We start from the raw sequence: 21,342 nt of genomic DNA on the forward strand, positions 1-21,342 counted from the left end.
AAATGCCCACTGAAGAAGGAGCCAGAAGATTTTTTTATAGACATATTTTAGAGTTTAGATTCACAGCAAACTGAGCTGCAGGTACATAGATTTCCCATACACCGCTGCACCCACACTTGCCTGTCCTCCTCCATTAGTAATATCTCCCACAAAGTGGTACATTTATTACAATTGATGAACCTACATCGACACATCATTATCACCCAAAGTCCATTTTTACCTTAGGGTTCACTCTTGGTGTTGTACATTCTCTGGGTTTGGACAAATTTCTAATGACATGTTTCCACCATAAAAGCATCATACACAGTAGTTTCACTGCCCTAAAAATACTCTGTGCTTTGCCTATTCATCCTCCTGCCCCCTTAACCCCTGGCATCTACTGATCTTTTTACTGCCTCCACAGTTTTACCTTTTCCAGAATGTCATATAGTTAGAATCTACAGTATGTATGATTGGTTCTGTTTTTAAAGCCAGTTTATTACATGTGAGTCCAGGAATGCTATTAACCTCCTTAATCTTCATGGGCATTGATTTCCTCACCTGCAAAATGGCGGCAGAGTATCTGGTGTGCCCACTGGCATCCTGGATCCATGGGCACCCATGGCGGATGCTGAACGATGCAACAGCCTTTGGAAAGTGCTGCACTGTAATGAAGGCCACCGGCAAGAAAATGAACACAAGCTTTTGAATATGACAGAAGTTGTTTTTAAAGGCTAAAATCTTGTGGTCTGTTGGAAAAGTATGGAAAGGATAGGGAATACATTTGTTTTCTTGTTTATACACAGAAAAACTGGAATATAAAGAATTGAGGTAACTTACTAAATTAATGTAATGGATCAGTTTTCATTTGTGTATTTTCTCTATAATATTCTAACAGTATCTATATTCATTAAAACCACAAAAGGAAGCCAGTCATTACATTTTTACTTTTAAAATCATATTTTATTTGGAACGTGTTAGGGGCTGAATTGTGTCCCCCCCAAATTCATATGCTGAAGTCTTAACCCTTAAAAACTCAGAATGTGACCGTATATAGAGATAGAGTCTTTAAAGAGATAATTAACTTAAAATAGGGCCTTAATCCAACATGACTGCTGTCCTTATAAAAAAAGGAAATACAGACAAGTACAGAGGGAAGACCATGTCAGGACACACAGAGAAGGAGGCTCGCCATCTGCAAGTCAAGGAGGGAGACCTCAGGAGAAACCAGCCCTGCTGACACCTTGATCTTGGAGCTTCTAGCCTCCGGTATTGTGAGAAAACAAATTTCTGTTGTCTAAGCCACCTAGTCTGTGGTACTTTGTTATGGCAGCCCTAGCAAACTAATACAGAAAATTTCTTGTTGTTTGTTTTTTTATGGAGATACCTTTTCCAAGCTAAAACTGCATGACCAAGGCGATGATATCAGTCCATTTTACAGAATTAGGAAAATCATTCTTTTTTTAATTGTGAAGCTGATTCACTCAGTTGATGGAAATGTTTTCTATAATGACATGTCCTGGTTAAGCACACTCATGGGCTTGGCATATTTCCATAAATCATCAGCTGCGTATGCCCCATTAACAAATAAGTGACATGTAGAGAGGTGACAGGGGTGCAAGTTAGAAATAGGCTGTCTATGCCCTGGGGGCAGGGGAGGAATGGAAGCAGAGGCTTTCGTAAGTCAGGCTGTGGTGATGGCAGTAACCACTCCATGGCCAAGCACCTTTCACATGAACCAGGTTGAACTCCTTGGAAGTTTGTAAACTTGAAATGAATTCTAGATCATGGTTTAGGGGAAAATGTCTGTATAACAGTGCTCTTCTAATTTAATGTACATATGAGTTACCGAGGGGTCTTGTTAAAATGAGGATTCTAAATGAGGCAGGTCTGTGGTAGGGCATGAGATTCTACATTTCTAACAAGCTCTGAGCTAATGCCAGTGCTGCTGGTTTGAGGACAATACTTTGAGTAGAACTTGCAGTACATGAAGAACAAAAGGGGAAGGAATATAGACCATAGAGTCATGAAAAGGAAATTTAGAGCTGCTCAGCCTTATTTTGAAATTAAAGAAATACAAATTAAAACAACCAGATAGCATGTTCTGCCTATTCATTTGGCAAAGCCCTGAGACTTGATAGCGGTAGGAGAGAGTATGGGGTTCTCTTATGCACTGGTGGTTGGAGTGCTAATAAATACAACTTTGAAGGTGGGAATTTGGCTTTATCTGTTAAAATTGAAAAGGCACATATTTTTGAGCACAGTATCCTATGGATATACTCACATTTGTACAAAAGCATAGCCTACACTTTCTGTATAAAGTTTACATGTGTGAGTATGTTCATATGCTAGAACATGCATAAACTATGCCTGGAAAACTACAAAAGAAAGAAATACCAGTATAACCTCTGACAGAGGAGAATGTTTAAGGAACCAAGAGTTTGGGATGGGAGATTTATTTTTCACTTTTGCCCTCGGATTACATTTTTTAACCATTTCCATGAATTAATTATTTTAGTTAAAAACAGAAAGGAGTGGGGCGGGGTGGGGGAGTTAATTGAGAAAGGTCATGAGAGTCAGAGAGAGTGTTGGGACCAGGAGGTGATGCTGCTTTCTTTTCCCTCTGGAGGTCACACCGAGGAAGCAGCCACTGTTATCTGCTCATGACTACACTACCCACCAGTCTCCCAGGGTCCCCACTGCTGCTGGCACTGGCTCTTGGCCTCCTGGGTCGCCCAGAAGTCATTTTGTGCTTCTGGGGCACATTAGTTTCTAGCAAAAGATATTCACGCAGGCCAGCTTCAGAAAAGGGGGAAATTTTCTATAAACGTACGTGTGGAATGAATTACAACTGGAACATCTTCGGGTACCAAAGCTATCCTAGAAAGCAGACTCACTGTCTTTCCGAATCTTTTGGCTTTGAGTCCTCTCCTCTGTCTCTCCCTCTGCCTCCCCTACACACACCCTGGATTCTGCATATTTTTTCTCTAGCTTCTGCTACTCACACCTGTGTTCTGCTCATGACTTGGAACTCCTTATCCCCTTTACGGTCCTGACTCTATGTCATATCTCGTACCTCATATCCCAATTTCTGATTCTAAAAGGTTTTTTGTTTTGTTTTGTTTTGTGTTGTTTTGTTTTCCCAGTGTTTCCTTATTCTAGTTTCTGAGAGGTGGACCTGACTGAACCAGCTTGACCATATTAGGATTTACTGATTGGGGCTCACAGGACAAAATGGTTTCTGCGTCCCCTGCAGAGGCTGCTGGTCTGCTGTTTCTTACAAAAGGGGTTTTATATGGAGTAGACACCGTGACTGGCATTTCTAACACAAATTCTTTCTCGAAACCCACTTCTTTCTTAAAGACCCAGGCTTGATGTTGAAGGATGAATAAGACTTGATTACTTGCAATTCTCATCTTTTTGGCCTGTCACTTGTTATCTTTCTGTTCGTGAAACAGAAAGCCTGACTTCTCTGCAGAACCCACTCCACTTACAGACCACAGACAGAAGGAGAGGGGTATCATTTTTCTGTTTACTAGAAGATTTGCAAAATGCAGACAGGATCACACCCCAGAGGCTGAGAAAACAGCACTCCTGTGAATTCCTGAGAAAAACATATTGTTGTTTTTTTTTTTTTCCAGCTATAATTCTTTATAACTCACTAGCTTAGCAAAGTAGAGAAGCTAAAGGAATAGAGTGTCACAGCTGGATGTTTTTTAATACTTCACTTGAACAAGACAATTTATAGGTTTCCTCTCCCATCCCCTCCTGTGCAGTTCATTTAGCATATATATTCCATAGCCCAAGAAGGCTGTACACTTTTGACATAATTCTTTCTGATTTACCACCCTCACCTCATTCTCTGCAGAGAAACAGGACAAGGAGCCCAAGAATCTGCAAGGGATCCATTGCCCAGAACAGCATTTCTAACTTCCCCTTTATCTGCAAAAATAAAAGCTTGGAGGAAAGTGATGCCTGGTCTCTTTATGCTAATGCTATTGGCATCTCTGCCATCACACCTCACAGCACCTGTTCAGTGTTCTCAAAAATAATGGATTCTCAATGGATGAGGACTTTGGCTCCTTCCACGACTACCTTGGGGAGGCTCTTAACTGAAAGTGTTCTTGGTAATCACGTTTCTCTGGTCCTGATGCTACTAGCCCTTTAGCTACAACCCTTCTCCCCTTCCTAAGTGGTTAAAAAAAATTTTTTTTAAATATAAGTGTTCAGATAGGTGGTAGTATAAGACGCAGGATAGGATACAATTAGCTTTTAACCAAAGCTTGGAAAGAGTTCAACCAAGCTTTGAAATGTCAGAGGCAAGTTATATCCCAGTCCTTCCAGGCAGGAAAAAGGGGATTGATTTCAGCTTGGGCTGCTAACAGAAAGCCAGTCTAAACGGTAGAAAACTGAAAAGCAGAGGAGATGGGCAACATGCAATGAAGAGCATTCGGGGGAACAAAGTCTATTCTCAAAGAAAGGTCCATCTGCCAGGCTTTTTTCTCACTTTTGCACATTTCTGCGAGCCAGTTACTTAGCCAGGCATGCTGGCTGCAAAGAGAAATCTTGTGACTAGAGCATAGCCACTACTCCTCTTTGTCCAACACTCTAAACATACAGAAATGGAGATGTGGATATTCTTTCTTTATCCACACAAGAAAATTGTAATGTCAGATCCCACAGTTTAAAATAAGCCCAATAGTTCTAGAGTTAATACAGATAGTATAAAAACTAACAATTCCAATAAGGTCTGTGCAGGATAGAGCTTAATCTATGACCCTGTGAACTGGTGTGTTGGTACCTTTCTTTAAAAACTTCTAAGAAGGAGCTAGATTTAAAAAATAACTTTTTAAAAATCACCAGTTCTTTCCCTTTCTCCCCCCGCCCCCCTATCTTCAATCTTTATCTTTCATTGCATTGTTGTTGTCATTTTTGTTTTTAATTTTTTCTTATAGTGGTTTTCTTTTTCTTTTTCTCTAAATTTCCCTGAAGACAGATCAATAGAAAGATGCAAAGACCTTGAAACAAAAGCCAGAAAACCATCTTGGACTTAGAGGAGAGTATCAACTGAAACCAAGGAGGATGCGGGGGACCCAGTGGGCTCTCTGAAAGGAGAATCAGTAATGGTAACAGAGTTTTATCTGGCTGGGATTTTGTTAATGAAATGCTCCCCTTCCCACAACACAGGAAAAGTGTGAATTGGAAATGGTAGCTTGCTGCAAACTATTTTGTTCTAAATGTTTCTCTGCATTCAACCTTCGAAAGAAAAGGATGCCCATTTGCTTGGATGGGGCCCTTCCTTCTGGGTCCTTATCCCATCAGAGGCTGAAAATGCTTGGACCTAATAAGCTCCACAAGGCCCACGTTTTACTGAATTTGGCCAAATAATTGTCTGGGAATCTCATTTGCTTCTAAGTTTCAGATTCAGGAGCACACAGAGAAAGAGTCCCAAGCTGCCACTTGGGTGGGTGAGAAGAAAGAGATCATTAATTTAATCCACGTGGGTGGGTGGTGGTAGTACAGAAATAAGCAACAGAAATGAGAAGAAGCCGAGATGAATAAAAGGTCCCATTCTTGTGTCAGGAGAACTGGGTTTTAGAGTCATCTTGTTACTAGCTCATGGCTCTCATTTAACACAAAATCATCTAACAACTGGAATACATCCTAAAATATCTCTGATTTCCTTTCTAGCTTTTTGATTCTATGTCATACCGATTCTTGAGGCCAGAGACATTCAAAGAATGAAGTCAAAGTTACAGGGTTGTTGTATGAGGGGAAAAAAAATGGCTGGAAACTGTTGCTTATCTCCCACTCCCAGTTTTATGTGCCAACAGGTGGCATTGAGCATTTTACATGAGATTCCAGGATGTTGGTGACGTTTCTCGTTTCATCAATTTTATTCTGTTAGTTAGTCTGGGATATCTTTTAAACATATTTCTTCTATTTGTTCCATCTCCTCCACACAACTACCACTTCAATTGTTTTTTCTCACCTAATATGCCCTCCTGAGACCCCACACACAAGTGTGAAAATGAATTGGTCTAAACAGCCACTTACACAGCAGGTAAATTCCATCATGGTTGGAGAAGAGCTTTTTTACTGGATTTTTTTTTTTTAATGTTCTATTAATAATGATGCAAACTAATTTCCTTTCCTGTGTTCTCTCTTCCTCAACCTCTCAGAAGTAGTTGTTACTAAAAAGAAACAAAAGGAAAATACAGTCTCAGTGTATGCTTTTGGGATTTAGGTTTTTCCCTGAAGTTGTTTCATCATTTATGGCCGGTACCTTGTAGTGTAGGAGAAAAATTCTGCAAATGGTCTTCTGAAAAGGTTAAAGTCTATTCATTTGCTGCATATTCATTTATTATGTGCATAGCATTGTAACAGGCACCATAAGGGAATATGATTAAATATGTATGTAGCAGAGGCAGAGCCTTCTAGTTCCTTATTCAATACGTTTTTAATCATTTTCTTTCACTCCAACCATTAGCAAATTATGTCAGCCTTATCTTCAAAATAGATGCAAAATCCAATTCCTGAGCCATCATCATCATCTTCTTACTGGATTATTGCAACAGCCTCCCTGCTTGTCCAGGGTCTTCCTGCAATCTATGCTCTACAAATAGCCAGAATGATTCTTTTAAAACATGCTAGCTCATGTTACTACTCTTCTTAAATTTCACCAGTGGCTTCCCATCTGACTCAGTGGAAAAGGCAATTGTCCTAGTGCTCTTACTATATGGCCCCCCACTGCTGCTCTGACTTCATTTCCTACTTTGGGGCTCAGAAATCATTACCCCAAAGTACTTTGAACTGAAGGACATTGGGAGGTGCTCAGAAGCGAGAGGGTCACTCTGACTTTCCTCTGCCTGTCTGTGTGCGAGCTGGCCATAAAGGAATTCCCTGACCTACCTTGCCTAAGAGTAGGTCATCATCATGAACACAAATTACTGAGTAACTACAACACTACAGTATTTGCCGAAACACACTCCCCAGGAGCCATAGTAAACCTCTTCTCTCTTCTTGATCTAATTCCATTTTCCTTTACCTCAGATCCATTGCTCAATTTTCCATTAGATTGACTTTTTAAAATTAATTTAGATAAACTCATTTTGTATTTTGAATATTAGCCATTTACTTGTAACATGTTGTATTTTCTCCTAGTTTGCCACTTTTATTTTTGCTCATATAGTCTTTGCTTTAAAATTTTAAAAAATATTTACGGTTATATTTATTATGTTTTTGTACTAGGATTTTGAATTTTAAGCATCCCAAAACTAAACTTAGAAAAATATTTCCCATACGATTAGTTCTAATACTTGTATTATTTTGTTCCTATGTTTAGATCTCTAATTTGAATAAAATTTATTTTTGTATATAAGTTAGTATCTATTTCCTTATATATGGATATCCAATTGCTTTAACACAATTTGCCTCAATTCATTTTTTCCCTGTGATTTAAAATGCTAATCTTGTACATATTAAATTTCTACGTGTTCTTGAGTTTCTCCAAATCCTACTCCTGTAATTGGTTTATCCGTTAGTGCTAATCTCCTTGTTATGATTCATTTACCAAAATTATCTTGGCTATTTTCACTTATTCTCTCAGGTAGACTTTAAAATCAGTTTGTCAAGTTAAAATCAAATACACATATGAAACAATTGGTATTTGTGTTAAATCATCTTAAATTTGCACATTTAGTATTTTCATTTGGGAATATGGCTTATCTCTCCATTTATTCAGATACTAATTCTTGTCTTTTAGAACAATTTTTGAATATCCTAAGTATTGTAATATTTTCATTGCCCTTTTTTACATTACTTAATACAATAATGTTTTCTCATTTAATATACTAAGAAACTAAAATGTGTTGAGATTTTTAAAATACAAATCATCCTTGAACATGTTGCTTTATTCTTTTAATTTTTCTGCATTTTCTTTATTGATGTTTTGTTTAGAAATTCTTTTATTTACATTAGTGACAATTCACTAGTATTTTTCTTTTATTGCTATTATTTTTAATTCTGATGTCAGCATTGTGTTAACTTTGTAGTCTGAATAAAATGGAAATTGCCTGCTTTTGGAGAATCAGGTATATGCTGAGTATGGCACCCTTTCAAATAGTAGAGCTTTGACAAACTTTTCAATTTCCTCTTTGGATTTAGTTTACTTGGCTTTTCTATCTTTTCTTGATTTTTTTTTTCATTTATACTTTATATGTAACACATTTAATCTTAATTTTCAAATATTTGTCAAAGGGGATGCAAAATAATCACTTAAAATTATTGGAATCAAACTGCTCTGCTGGGCCGGCCCATGGCTCACTCGGGAGAGTGTGGTGCTGATAACACCAAGGCCACAGGTTCGGATCCTATATAGGGATGGCCGGTTTGTTCACTGGCTGAGCGTGGTGCTGACAACACCCAGTCAAACTGCTCTGCAATAACATCTTAGAATGAAAAAAAATGATATTAATAAATAAATAAACTTTAAAAAATTGGAATCTATTTTATAGTTGTTGTGATCCTTTTCTATTTCATTCCTAATGAAATATTTTTGTTTGTTTTTCTCTTTTATGGTCTTTCTTAGTATACCAGTTATTTGAAGAAACTTACTTTAGTTTCATTTATCAATTTTACCTACATTTTTCTTTTTCTTTTTTACTAATTTTAGCTTTTAAATTAATTCTTTCCTTTTAGTTTCTTTTGGTTTCTTTTGTGTTCTCCTCCTTCCATTGCTAGTTTGCTGAGAATTCGTACTATGAATGTATGTTTGATTTTGTCAAATAATATTGTTTTGGGGCATCTATTGCAATAATCATATATTTTTTAATCTGTTAATGTGGTGAGTTACTGATTCTTAAACGTTAAACCAACATTGCAATCCTGGGATAGACCCCGGGACTGGTCATGACGTATTATACTTTTTGTTTATTATTGGATTCAATTTGTTAAAATTTTAAAAGAATTTTCCCTTCTATGTTTAGGCAGGATATGGGTCTGTAGTTTTCTTTTCTTATAAAATCTTTGATTTTGGTCTCAAAGAAAGAATTGGGCAATATTTTCTCCCCTTGTAATTTCTGGAAAAATTTGTAAAGAATTGATGCAATTTTATCTTTAAATGTTTAGTTGAATTCACTAATGAAACCATTTTGCCAGAGTTTTCCTTGTGGGAAGTTTGTTAACTACAAATCTAGTCTATTTAATTGAGGATGATGATGACAATAGCTAATCCATTTTATGGTTTATTATATTCCATGCATTGAGATATTTATATGAATATGTAAGTCAGTCCTTACAACGTTATGAAGTTTGCACTATCATTTTTCTCATTTTTAGATGAAGTAACTGAGATTTAGGGAAGTTAAATAACTTGCCCAAAAGTCCATAGCTAGTATATAATATAGCAAGTCTTCAAACTTATGTCTTTTTTGCTCTGGTTTGGGAATCCTTCAACAACATACTGATTATAAATTTTTCATTCTAGCAACAGGCCTGGGAGTAGAAAGCATAGTTTATAGCTCATTAATTCATTTACTTATCTACTTCTTCCTTGATGTTATTCAATAAGTATGTTAAACCATGAGGCCTTATCATATCTCACATTCTGTGTACTAGGCAAGCTAATGAGAAACTCAGAAATTAGGTGGGTATAAAGGATAAGTTATTGAAAATGAGTGTAAGTATCTCTTGTATGTATTTGGAGACATTTTCTTCATAGGTCCTTAGGAATGCTTACTTCTGCCAGTATTTCAGTATTTTGAGCAACTTTTCCCCGACTCTCTTCAGCACTACCTTTTGACTCAAAATCACATGATTCAATACTCCCAAGTGTTTAAGAAACTTACTACCTGTGTGCCGATTCAGATTAGTACCACCAATAAAATCCTGCCATACCTTGATAAGTAAACACCAAAAGTAAACAATCTCAGCCCCTACAAGCCAGCTGCTACTCAAGTCAAACCAAAATTCCCTGATGTGGAATTTTCAAGGATCAATTGAAACTACGTCTACATAACTTCCTTAGTAATCAAAGAAACAGCCTTCACCCACCCCACCTATACCACCACCACCACTTGCAATGCTTTTTGGTTTCTCACCAATAGTCCTGAAGTACTGCAGCTTTATAAATCTCCTTTCATTTATTTTCTTGCTATGTAGGATAGAGAGAGAATGAAATTATCTGTGGACCTACAGGGAGATTCTCAAGTATATTTTCTTCTTTCACTTAAAACCACATTTTTTTTTCTTTGAATATTTTTCAGTTGGGTTAAAGGAGGCTGGAGTTGAAAATATTCTTACACTAAAAAAATAGTTTTTGCTGGGAGGGTTTTTACTGGTTTGAAAAGTAATGCAGTATGCCTCCAAATAAACAAATGCCTTACAAGAACTAGATGCCAAGAGGCTAAAAACAACAACAAAAAAAAAAAAAAAAAAAAAAAAGAAGAAGAAAGAAAGAAAAATTTAACCCTAACATCTGCTTAGGAATATGTCAGTATTTGGCAGAAGAAATTAAAACCACATCTGTGACAGCTACAGTGTGGCATTAGGCTTTGCTAGGTCCAACTGAAAAGCAAAGACCAAGAGACGATATCGACCTTGTAGCCAATGATTCTTTGGATTGTTAGAAATTTGGCCTTGAGTTTCAAATTCTGCTCTCAAATCTCCTGATTCAATTATCTCACTACAGACAATCAGATAGTGATGTACACAATTTTAAAATATAAAGTATCTCTAAAAAACTTTTGTTCATAAAATTGTATTACAAATGAAGAAACTGAGGCACATGAAGGCTAATTAATTTGACTAATATCCAACTGCTAAGTAGTGTCAGAACTCAAACCAGAGCCTAGATCCCATGTCTGAGAAATATATTCTTTCCTCTACACTGTACAGTTTTTATACAGGTAAGAAAAGTGCGTAAAGAATAAAGCTGTGAAACAAGCTGGAGTCTCTCTTTGGTTCTGTGTATACCTGAAAGTTTGAACCTACCGTACTGCAACATAAACATTAAACTTATACTGAGGAGTGAAAGATGTGGTATGTGACAAACTTTAAAAGAGAACACAAAATTAGGACACGGAAACTGAAAATTTTGAAGACTAAATGAGATAACACACATAGAGCACTTAACATAGAGCTTGGCACCTACACATAGCTTAATAAATATAAGTAGTACCTGGAATATATAAGCACTCAATGTTTGTTGTATCGATTTATCTATCTTATTAAAAGCTCCTTCTAGAATATTCCTGGTTGTGTTTGAAAATAAAGAAAACTGTCTCCTAGGGTGAATATTTCTTAACGGAAAAAGGTGTCCCCATTATAAATTTAACTTTTTCAGCTCAATAACCTGGCCTCCCAATCTTTATTTAGTTAACCAACGATGGGAGATCATGCTGGGTTCTCTCCACCACTGAGGACAGCAACTGAACTCCTGTTTGATGTTGTGGTAGAGACTGCTAGTGGCCTGCTATATCAGTTAACTATTGCCACAGTACTGCTGCATTACCAAACAACTACCAAGTTATTGTGAAAATAGCTCACTGATAGAGTAGGGAAGAGGCAGATGAGACCCCATGGGAAAGGGGCAAAAAGTGAGGAAAAGGTCTTTAAGGGAATATTTTCATGGAGAAATAGTATAAGAGTAGATTTTTCTTCTTCCTTCCATTTATGAACTAAAGATATTGAATAAGATGGTGACTAAGAAGACTACAGGAAGAAAACTCTAGCTTCTTTATAGTGCCCACCATTGTAGCAAATAGAGAAGTCAATAAGTTTCAGAATCATGTATATACGAGTTGGCATACTGGTTGCCGAGCTACTAGACCTTGCACAGTGTATCAACAATAAGCCTCTATTTCCTTATCTGTAAAATAGGGATAATATTAGGGCCTACCCAGCGGGTTTGTGAGCATATGTATGTGAAACACCTTGCTCTGGGCTTACCTTGTAATATTTGGTCTAGTCCACCTGCTCCAGCACCAACATTACACCAGGTTCTTCATCCATCCTCCCCCAAAGTCCTACTATAAGCCTGGCTTATGGATGGAGACAGTATTTCATCAGGACAACCCTACTCAACTCTTTCTTTTTTCTCTCTATTCTCTTGGCCGCCAATTTAACAGCCACCATCACCTTTTGGGTAAGACCTTGATACATATTAGCAATTCAGTAAACTCTGGCAGTTTCCCCTCTGCAACTGCACTGCAAGTAAATACTCAGAATTTAAAAGCAAAGTAGGTAGAAACTAGAAAGTTGGCAGGTTGGAAGGCAGCTAACCATGGTGTGATATTCACCTGAGTAAAACAATGGTGGAGAAAAGCAGATAGGAAGAGATGATGAAACAATGTTGATAGTTGTGTCAAAGTCTACTAGGCCAATTACATTATTTGTAGTAAACTGAGATATGAAGCAAGAAGTCGGTGAGAATTTCTTAATAATGTTGGATAACAATACAATAAAAACCAGCAATAATTAAGGATTATACTCACCATACAAAGACTAATTTGGGGATTTTGCCTGACTTGACCAAAATGCTGTCAAGTAGAAGTATTATGGAGCCTACTATGAATTATAAAAAATTATTTTAACTTTTTAAAAATGTTTTGAGATAACTGTAGATTCATATACAGTTGTAAGAAATAGTATTGAGAGATCCCATGTAGTCTTTAGCAAGTTTCTCCCAATGGTAACAACTTGCAAAGCTATGGAACAATATCACAACCAGGATATTGACACTGATGTGATCAAGATACAGAATAGTTCCATCACCACAGGGATCCCTTATGTTATCTTTTCATAGCCACACCCACTTCCCTCCTGGCCCCATTTGTTCCTTAACCTCTGGCAGCCACTAATCTGTTCTCCATTTCTATAATTTTATTGTTGTGAAATATTATATAAATGGAAACATACAGTATGTCACCTTTTGAGATTGGCTTTTTTCCCCTCTGCCCAGCACAGTTCTCTGGATTTTCATCCAGGTGGTTGTGTGAATTGACAGTTCATTCCTATTCATTGCTTAGTAGTATTCCATGGTATAAATGCATAACAGTTTGTTTAGCCATTCGCCTATTGAAGGACATCTGGGTTGTCTCCAATGGGGCTATTATGAATAAAGCTGCAGGTGTTTATGTGAACATAAGTCTTCATTTCTCTGGGAAAATGCCCAGGTGTGCAATTGCTGGGTCATATGGTAGTTACATGTTTAGTATTTTGTTACAAAAGCACCAAGCTATTTTTCAGAGTGTCTGAACAATTTTACATCCTTGCTAGCACAGTATGAGTCATACGGTTTCTCCACAGCCTGCTAGCATTTGGCATTGTCACTATTTTTTATTTTAGCCATTCTGAGAGGTATGCAGCCTCCGTATTTCATTGTGGTTTTAATTTGCATTTCCCTAATCACTAACAATGCTGAGCATCTTTTCTTGTCTTTATTTTCCACCCGTACATCTTCTTTGGTGAAATGTCTCTTCATGTCCTTTTCCCATGTTCTAGTTGGATTCTTTGCTTTTTTACTGTTGAGTTTTGAGAGAAACTGGCCTTTGCTGGGTATGTGGTTTGCAAGTACACTCTCCCAAACTGTAACTTTCCCTTCCATTCTCCTAACAGGTTCTTTTGTTGAGCATAGTTTTAAATTCTGATGAGGTCCAAGTTATAAATTTTTCTCTTTTTGGATCATGGTATTGGTGTCAAGTCTAAGAACTCTATGTAGTTCTAGTTTCTGAAGATTTTCTCCTATGTTTTATTCCTAATAGTTTTACAGTTTATATTTCATTCTATTATGTATTTTGAGTTAATTTTTTGTAAGGTGTGAGGTTCAGGTAAAGGTTCCTTTTTTTCCCCCCATGTATGTCCAAGTGCTCCAGCATCACTTATGAAAAGGCTAACTTCTCCCATTAAATTGCTCTTGTGCCTTTGGGGGAAAAAATGTTTGGCATATTTGTGTGGGTTTTATTCTGTTTTGAGGTTTATATTCTATTTCATTGATCTGTATGTCTATCCCTCTGCCAGTATCAAACAATCTTGATTACTGTAGTTATATAACAAGCCTTAATATTGGATGGAAGATTTTCTCCTACTTTATTTTTCTTTGTCAAGATTCTTTAGCTATTCTGTGACCTGTTTTTTTCCATATACGTTTTAGAATAAGCTTTTCTTTTCTTTTTTTTTGACCAGAGAGGGGATCACAACCCTCGGCATGGTGTTGTCTGCACCATACTCAGCCAGTGAGCACACCGGCCATCTCTATATAGGATCCGAACCCGTGGCCTCAGCACTACCAGCGCTGCACTCTCCCGAGTGAGCCACCGGGCCGGCCCAAGAATAAGCTTTTCTATATCTACAAAAAAACCCCTTGCTTGAATTTTAATAGAAATTGTGTTAAACTTGTATATCAGTCTGGGGAGATTGATATCTCTAATATGTTGCATCCTCCAATTCATGAATAGGGTATGTTCTTAATTTATGTAGGTCATCTTTGATTTCTTTCATGACAGTTTTATAATTTTCAGCATACAGATCTTATGCATGTTTTGCTAAGTTTATATCTAAATATTTCCTTTTCTTTAGAATAGTTATAAATGGTATTATATTTAAAATTTTCCTTGTCACATGTTCATTGTTATATATAAAAATGGGATTGATTTTTGCATGTTGATTTTATAAATTGATTTTTTAAGAAGCAATGTTATCCAACACTATATTCCACTCTTTGTGAATTACATCATATCTTGGGGAATATTAAAGAGTAATTAATCACTACTTATATTTTGATTGTGTTTATACTACTTAGCTTATCTCTAACAAAGATTCAAGAAGTGAAAAATATAAGATATCATTTTAGTCCATAGATTATACAGATTATACAGCTTATTTGAAGCACTGATAAGAAGTTTTGCAAAGGGACAGAGAAAAAGTATTGTGTAAAATGAGCCTGAAGAGTACATCAGGGTGGAAATGGCCAAGACCCAGGATTCAGATTTTTTCTGTGGCTCAGGCAAGCCTCTGAACTACTTCCTTGTTTGTAAATGGTTTATATCCCATGAGTACTTTTTACTTCCCAGCAACATACAAGTGTTTTAGAATCCGATGAGATCATACTCATGGACATACTTTTGAAACAGAGAAATACTACACCAACATAAGGTTAGAAGAATTTCTCTTCCTCAGTGATTTAAATAATTGAGTCATTTTTTTACTTGGAAAATGCATTTAAGTTCTAGCATCAAGGTGAGATAAATATTATCAAAGTAGCCTGTCTACGAACAGCCATGTTCCTGGGGGCGTGAGAGTTAATTGCATCACACCATGTATGAGTGAATGTCCCTTCCATCCAGGCCAACTGGGCATTATTACAAGGACTAGTAATTGCCCTGCCTTTCATCACTCTCCTAAATCATTAGAACACAAGATTATTAAACTAAGACCCTACCAATTTAGCTGCTCAATGATGGAGTCTATTAGACCATCTGCTACCTTATCAACACCAGTCAAAGCAAGCCCAGGCAACTTTCTTTCCAACATGTAGCATCATATTGCTTCCAACTTGTCCATATACTATTTTTTAAGTGATTGTTATTTAATTGCTAGGCCTAATAAGCAATCCAACAACTGCTTCTCAGCTCTTAGTAAGACTTGCCAAAGTGGACCGTTTGGTTTAGAAAGAGTTATCACACAGTGTAAGGTTATTTCAAATCATGTTGTTCAGGCTAGAATCTGGAAAGCAGATTTTTAGGAAGGCACGAGTCTTAAACACACAGGATTATGACCTCATCTTCCTCTCTGCTCAAGTTCTCTCAGCATGTGAAGCCTTAGTTATTGTAAGATGGTGAACACCAGAAGAGAAATGTGGAACATAGAAAATATGTGCATTTATATTTACCTCATCTCTCTGGGTCCTTCCTCTCCATCCTACCTCTTATCGCCCCCTGAAAGAGAAGTCATTTCTGTATTGTTCACTGTTATATCCAGGACCTGGCAGGTGCTTAACAAATAATTCATAAATAAATGAATGTTGCCTAAATGACTGTATGGTGCACACACGTACACTGGGAAGGAGGTAAATGAGGATGTACATACAGAATTTGATGCGGGGAGGAGGAAATGTCTGAAGGAAGCTCTGGGGAGTTTGATCACTTGCTCCTCCTTCAGGTATTTCTGAAAACCAGGAAGAATGGAAGAAATGATCTGGATGTGTTGGAAAACTGACAAACTGGTAAAGCATTGTAAAGGAAAAACAATAATGCCTTGGGTGACAATGGAATGTGGGAGTTGGCATCTCTTTTTCCAAATAAATCCTATTATACCTTCTTCAATGATGCAGTTCCTTCATGAAGTTCTAACCCCTGGAGTGATGAGGTCTAATCTACTTATTGGCACTTAATCATACATTGTTCGATAGTGTTATTTCAACATTGACAACAAATATTATAAGCTTTTCTAAAGAAAGATCGTGGTTGTATGTGTATTTCTTCAGCATACCTGACTAAGTATATAGCACATACTGACCACCACACACTGACTGACAGAAGGACGCACGTTTTATCTCCTCAGTAGGTAGAGGGGCAGGGAACATGCATCTCTACATCACTTTCCGTTAGGTTCTTCAAAGGTTCAAGGAGGTAAATTCACAACTTTTTCCAAAGATATACACATTCCTTATAACCAACCCTTATAACCCTTCAAAGGCAAGTCAGTTAACCTCTAAAAGTCTGACTTTTCTCTTCTATCAATTGGTGGTGATGAGTGGCTGTGAGAATTGCATGTGTGTGAAGCCATTTAAGACAATGCTTGACACTTTGGTGGATGGAGGTATTTATCAACTTTGACTTCTCTGATCCTTGATCTCCTCCTCTGAAAAGGGAGTTAACAGTAATATTCATCTCCACAGGGTTATGGTGGGAACTGAATGTGTAGCCTAGAGGGGAGAGTGGGGGGGGGGGGTTGGTATGCAGAAGTTATTGTCTTAAGGATGCATTTTTGCTTTGTGATAATTAGTTTAAAACATTTTTCACATTAAAACAAACAGAGCTATATTAAATAGAAAACACATGCATGAGTTCATATACAAAAACAAATTTCAGAACAAATTTCTGGTTTGCTCCAGGATGCTTAGGGCTTCCCCTTAGACTGACCCTAGGAAATTATTTTCACTCCACTCTGCTCTTAGGGTAGTTTGGAAGAATAGTTTGAAAAGCACTGTGAGAAAATAATTGGTAAACTATAAAACACCAAAAAACTTGATTGAAGTGAAGCATCTGGGGTCTGCTAATCTTCCTCAGTACGACCAAGAGCCAGACATCAGACACATGTAGACTAAAACAAGTATAAATTTGTTCTGCTACATTCTTAGCATAAACCTATCTCCACCACTGCCAGTTTCCTTCCCTCCAACATCTCCTCCCCCAAAAGCCTATTCCACTTCCCTTGGGAGAGTGAGAAATCCTTTGAGGAATGGTTGGCATTGTGAATTTAATTCCCCTAAGGATACATTAAAGTGGATTTCAGCAAGTCTCTGGAGGTTTTCAGGTGACTTTCATTCACTGTGTTCTCTCTTAAGAGAAAGTGGCGACTCTCAGGTCAAACATAAGTTACCATGTTTTTAGAGTTCGAGGAGTATCAGACTTTATACCTCCTGTGAGGTTTTCTAACAGTTAGTCTGATAACCTGATGCTTAATTTTCTTAACAACTCTTCCTATTGTATACTTAAAGTTACACATTATTGGAAAATGTTGGTAGTGGGAAAGCCGTTTGTTACAAAAATCATACCCACATTTCCCTGTGTCCACTATAACAATCATCAAAAACTCCTCCTGAAAGCAAGTAGCAAGACAATGATTCCAAATAGTCTCCAGGTATAATTGGGCTACTGTATCTGCAGATCAGTAGTTGCATGTAGAAGACAATCAAGGTTGGGTGGATTTACTAATTCCCTGGACATATATTTGCTGAGGGCGTATGATAGGCCAGACACTGGGCAAGACATTGGGTGGATGGATGGATGGATAAATGTGTAGACAGATGGACAGATTTATGATGGTTATAATGATGCATGGATGGCTCTGCAAAATTCATGGCAATTGATACCTGATTTAAGCTAAACACAATAACCTTAGAAAAAATCAATGGTTCAAAGCATATATTTTTTTAAGGAATGAGGTCATATCTACAACTAATGGTGCTCACATTATTTCAGAAATGAGTGTAACTTGAGCTCTGAGTGAAGTTTCCTGGGTGTTCATGACAGATAATCGCAGGAAGAGTTATAAATAATTTCAGATGTACTAGGTGAAAGCTTTTCTTTGATTTCACCCGCAATGTACAGATTCCTTTAATCCTACTTGAAGTCAGTACTTTGGACTTCCTGTGTCAGAGACTCTCCTAAGTCTAGTATGTTGGAGCAGAACCAGCCTTCAAAGCCTAAGAAGAAGCTGAAAGTTTCTGTTATGTTTTAATTTATATTTTCAGTTTTTATAAGATGTCCCCAAACTTTGCTCTTGGAAAAATCATGTCTTGTAGTGATTTGCCTGTCCATGTCCATGTAGTACATACATTACAAGTGTCAGATTCCTGAAGACAAGGACTTTTTGGCTTTCTAGTTCATAGCAATATCCTCACAACATGGCACATTGCCTGGAACTTTTGTTGAATGAATGAATGAATGAATGAATGAATGAATGAATGAATTCAAGATGCAGAGTAAGTTTTGTCACCACAGTTGCAACATTCCACCTTGCTACACATTTCTCCAATGCATTTTAATTTTTCATCTTTGCAGCTCCACTTTAGCCCTGATAGCAACGCATATTCAAAGAAAAAATTAAAACAGTGGGAACAAAAAAAAATAGATTAAAGTCAATTGTATTTAAATAAAATCAGAAAATGCCATCTGTGTCACACTGGTAATTTCTTTCTGCTGGGCCACGTAATAACAGTGGGCTCTAATATGTTTAATAATCGAGTTGCTCTTTACTACTTTCTCAGGATAGATTAGATTACTTTCTTCAAGAATTGGAAATTTTCTTCTAATTTTCTTTCTAATTTGGGAAGTTCTGGACAGAAATATCTGCCTTTTAGTATAAGTTCAAATGCCAGTAGATGTTCTCTCCTAGCAATCTCCTAGTTCAAGTCTTGAAATGGATGAAATTACCCATTTTCCCAGTTATATGTAGAACATTCTAGAATCATAAAGAAATAGTCCTGGTTGGTATTTTCCCCTCAAGTCTTATTAGTGTCTGGCCTTGGGATTGATTTTCACCCATCAAGACAATGGATAAAATAATGCCTGGGTCCATTTATACAGAAAGTGTCAAATAAATTCTATACGTCTAAGATTTTTGACCAGCCGGATGTTTACCACTTTATTCACTTGTTCCACTGATAGAACTTCGACATTGTTTTCAAATAATAATAGTCATCATAATCTTAATAACACCTTTCCTATCCTCTCCCCAACATATTAGGTTTGCCCAGTGCTGGTTCTTTTTAATTCAGTCAGGTATCTTTCAAAGCCCTGGGTTGGAGGACACACTCTCAAGTATAAGACGAAGAGAAAAGATCCATCTCTACCACTGAAAGCTGACTTGCCAGGACATGTGTCAGTCTAGCCTGTCTTGAGACAATACTTTATTTTATTTTATTTTATTTTGATCCAGAATATTTTCCAAGGCAGGGAAATAGATGGCCAATGCATCATTTGGAACCACAAGTGTCAATCTCAGGTTGCAGTAACACCTGGAAGATCCTGTCAGTTATAGGCTAAATTGTACCCGCCACTCCTACCCCTAAGTTAAAGTCCACACCTCAGAATGTGACTGTATTGGGAGATGGTGTCTTTATAGAGGAAATTAACTTAAAATGAGGTCATATGTGTGGGCCCAAATCTGAATGAAGTCCATATAAGAGGAAATCAGGGCACAGACACAAACAGAGAAAGAGCATGTGAATGAAGACACAGAGAAGACAGCCATCTGTCAGCCAAGAAGAGAGAGAGGCCTCAGAAGAAACCAACTCTGCTGTCACCTTGATCTTGGACTTCTAGCCTCCAGAATTGTGAGAAAACAAAATTCTGTTGTTTAAGCCACCCAGTCCGTGGAACTTGGTTTTAGCAGCCCCAGCAAACTAATATACTGTCTTAGAAAATCTGGAGAAGAGATACCTGATTGGGGCAAGAGGAATATTAAGAAAAATAGAGGTTCTTTCAGTCTTTGAGGTGGTAGAAGTCTGTGAAATGTGACTAGACATAGTTGCCTATTAAAACGAGTGGATCTTAATGAAGATAAGAGACCTTCCCTGTTGGCCCTACTTACATTCAGGTGAAAGCTAGATTGATTTCTGCTTTGTTCCCCAAACAGCTTGTATTAGCAACTGGCCACTGCCAAGCTTGGGCTTGGAGGCAAGAAGGCTTTATCAGTATGCAGATGAAGCGCTTGGGGCAGGCTGCTAAAGCAAACACCCTTGTGTCAGCAGCCTTTAACCTGATGTAGGAATTCAGCCTCCTTTCTGGCCAGCAAATCAATTCATCCCAGAGAGAAACCTTGGGGATAAAAATTCACACACCATCAGGAATTCAAAACCCACCTCCTGCAAGACTGGCTTCCAACAATTTGGAATAATAATACATCCCAGCACAAAGACCCAAAGCAACAAAGACCATCTCAGACTACTTAAACAAATTTAAAAAGCTCTAAGCAGATGGTCAGCTCCATCCCAAACTGAACAGGCTGCAGTGGACCTATCAAACACTGTGTTAGCACAACGCTTTCATCTTTATTCCAAACTCACTAAGCATTTTTAATGTCAGGCAAGCCTCATTTTTACTTTCATTTGGAGAAAGATGTGAACTGGCCCCTTCCACCAAAACTTAGGTAAATAGTTGTCTTTTGAAATCCATTAGCAATAGAACCTTGTAGATCTGAAATACCCTGTACTTTTCTTCTCTCAGTGGCATACCTAGCGTACCTGGCACCCTGAGTGGATCATTTTTAACACCTCCTTCTCTATACCACAGAATTATTCTCAGCAATGATCATGAAATTAAATGAATAATTTCCAAAAAATAAATTCAAACAGTGAAAAATTTTCTTTTATTGAACTTTGTAGATCTAGTCATGTTACTGAAAAAGAAAAATAAAAGAAAATATCAGAGTTAATAAAGGAGAAAGGAATGGATTAATACTTTTTTATTAAATATAAAGCATCTAATTTAGGTAACTATGAAATTATACCACTAATTTAACATTATAGTTTCTTGATTCATTTCTTCATAAATTAACAAAGGAAAAAATATTAATTTTAAAGATATTTAAATTATTTAGGATATTTCATGTACGAACTAAAATTTGAATTTACCAAAC

The 21,342-nt window shown here is 37.2% G+C and overlaps 1 pseudogene; it reads left to right on the plus strand.

The window, feature by feature from the left end:
• The first annotated feature begins 547 nt into the window (after positions 1-547).
• The window catches only part of LOC134390061 (transcriptional enhancer factor TEF-4-like), a 109,005-nt pseudogene continuing 88,210 nt past the window's right edge, over positions 548-21,342 (plus strand).

The sequence above is a fragment of the Cynocephalus volans genome, chromosome 11 (assembly GCF_027409185.1).
Source record: "Cynocephalus volans isolate mCynVol1 chromosome 11, mCynVol1.pri, whole genome shotgun sequence".
Classification (NCBI taxonomy): Eukaryota; Metazoa; Chordata; class Mammalia; order Dermoptera; family Cynocephalidae; genus Cynocephalus; species Cynocephalus volans.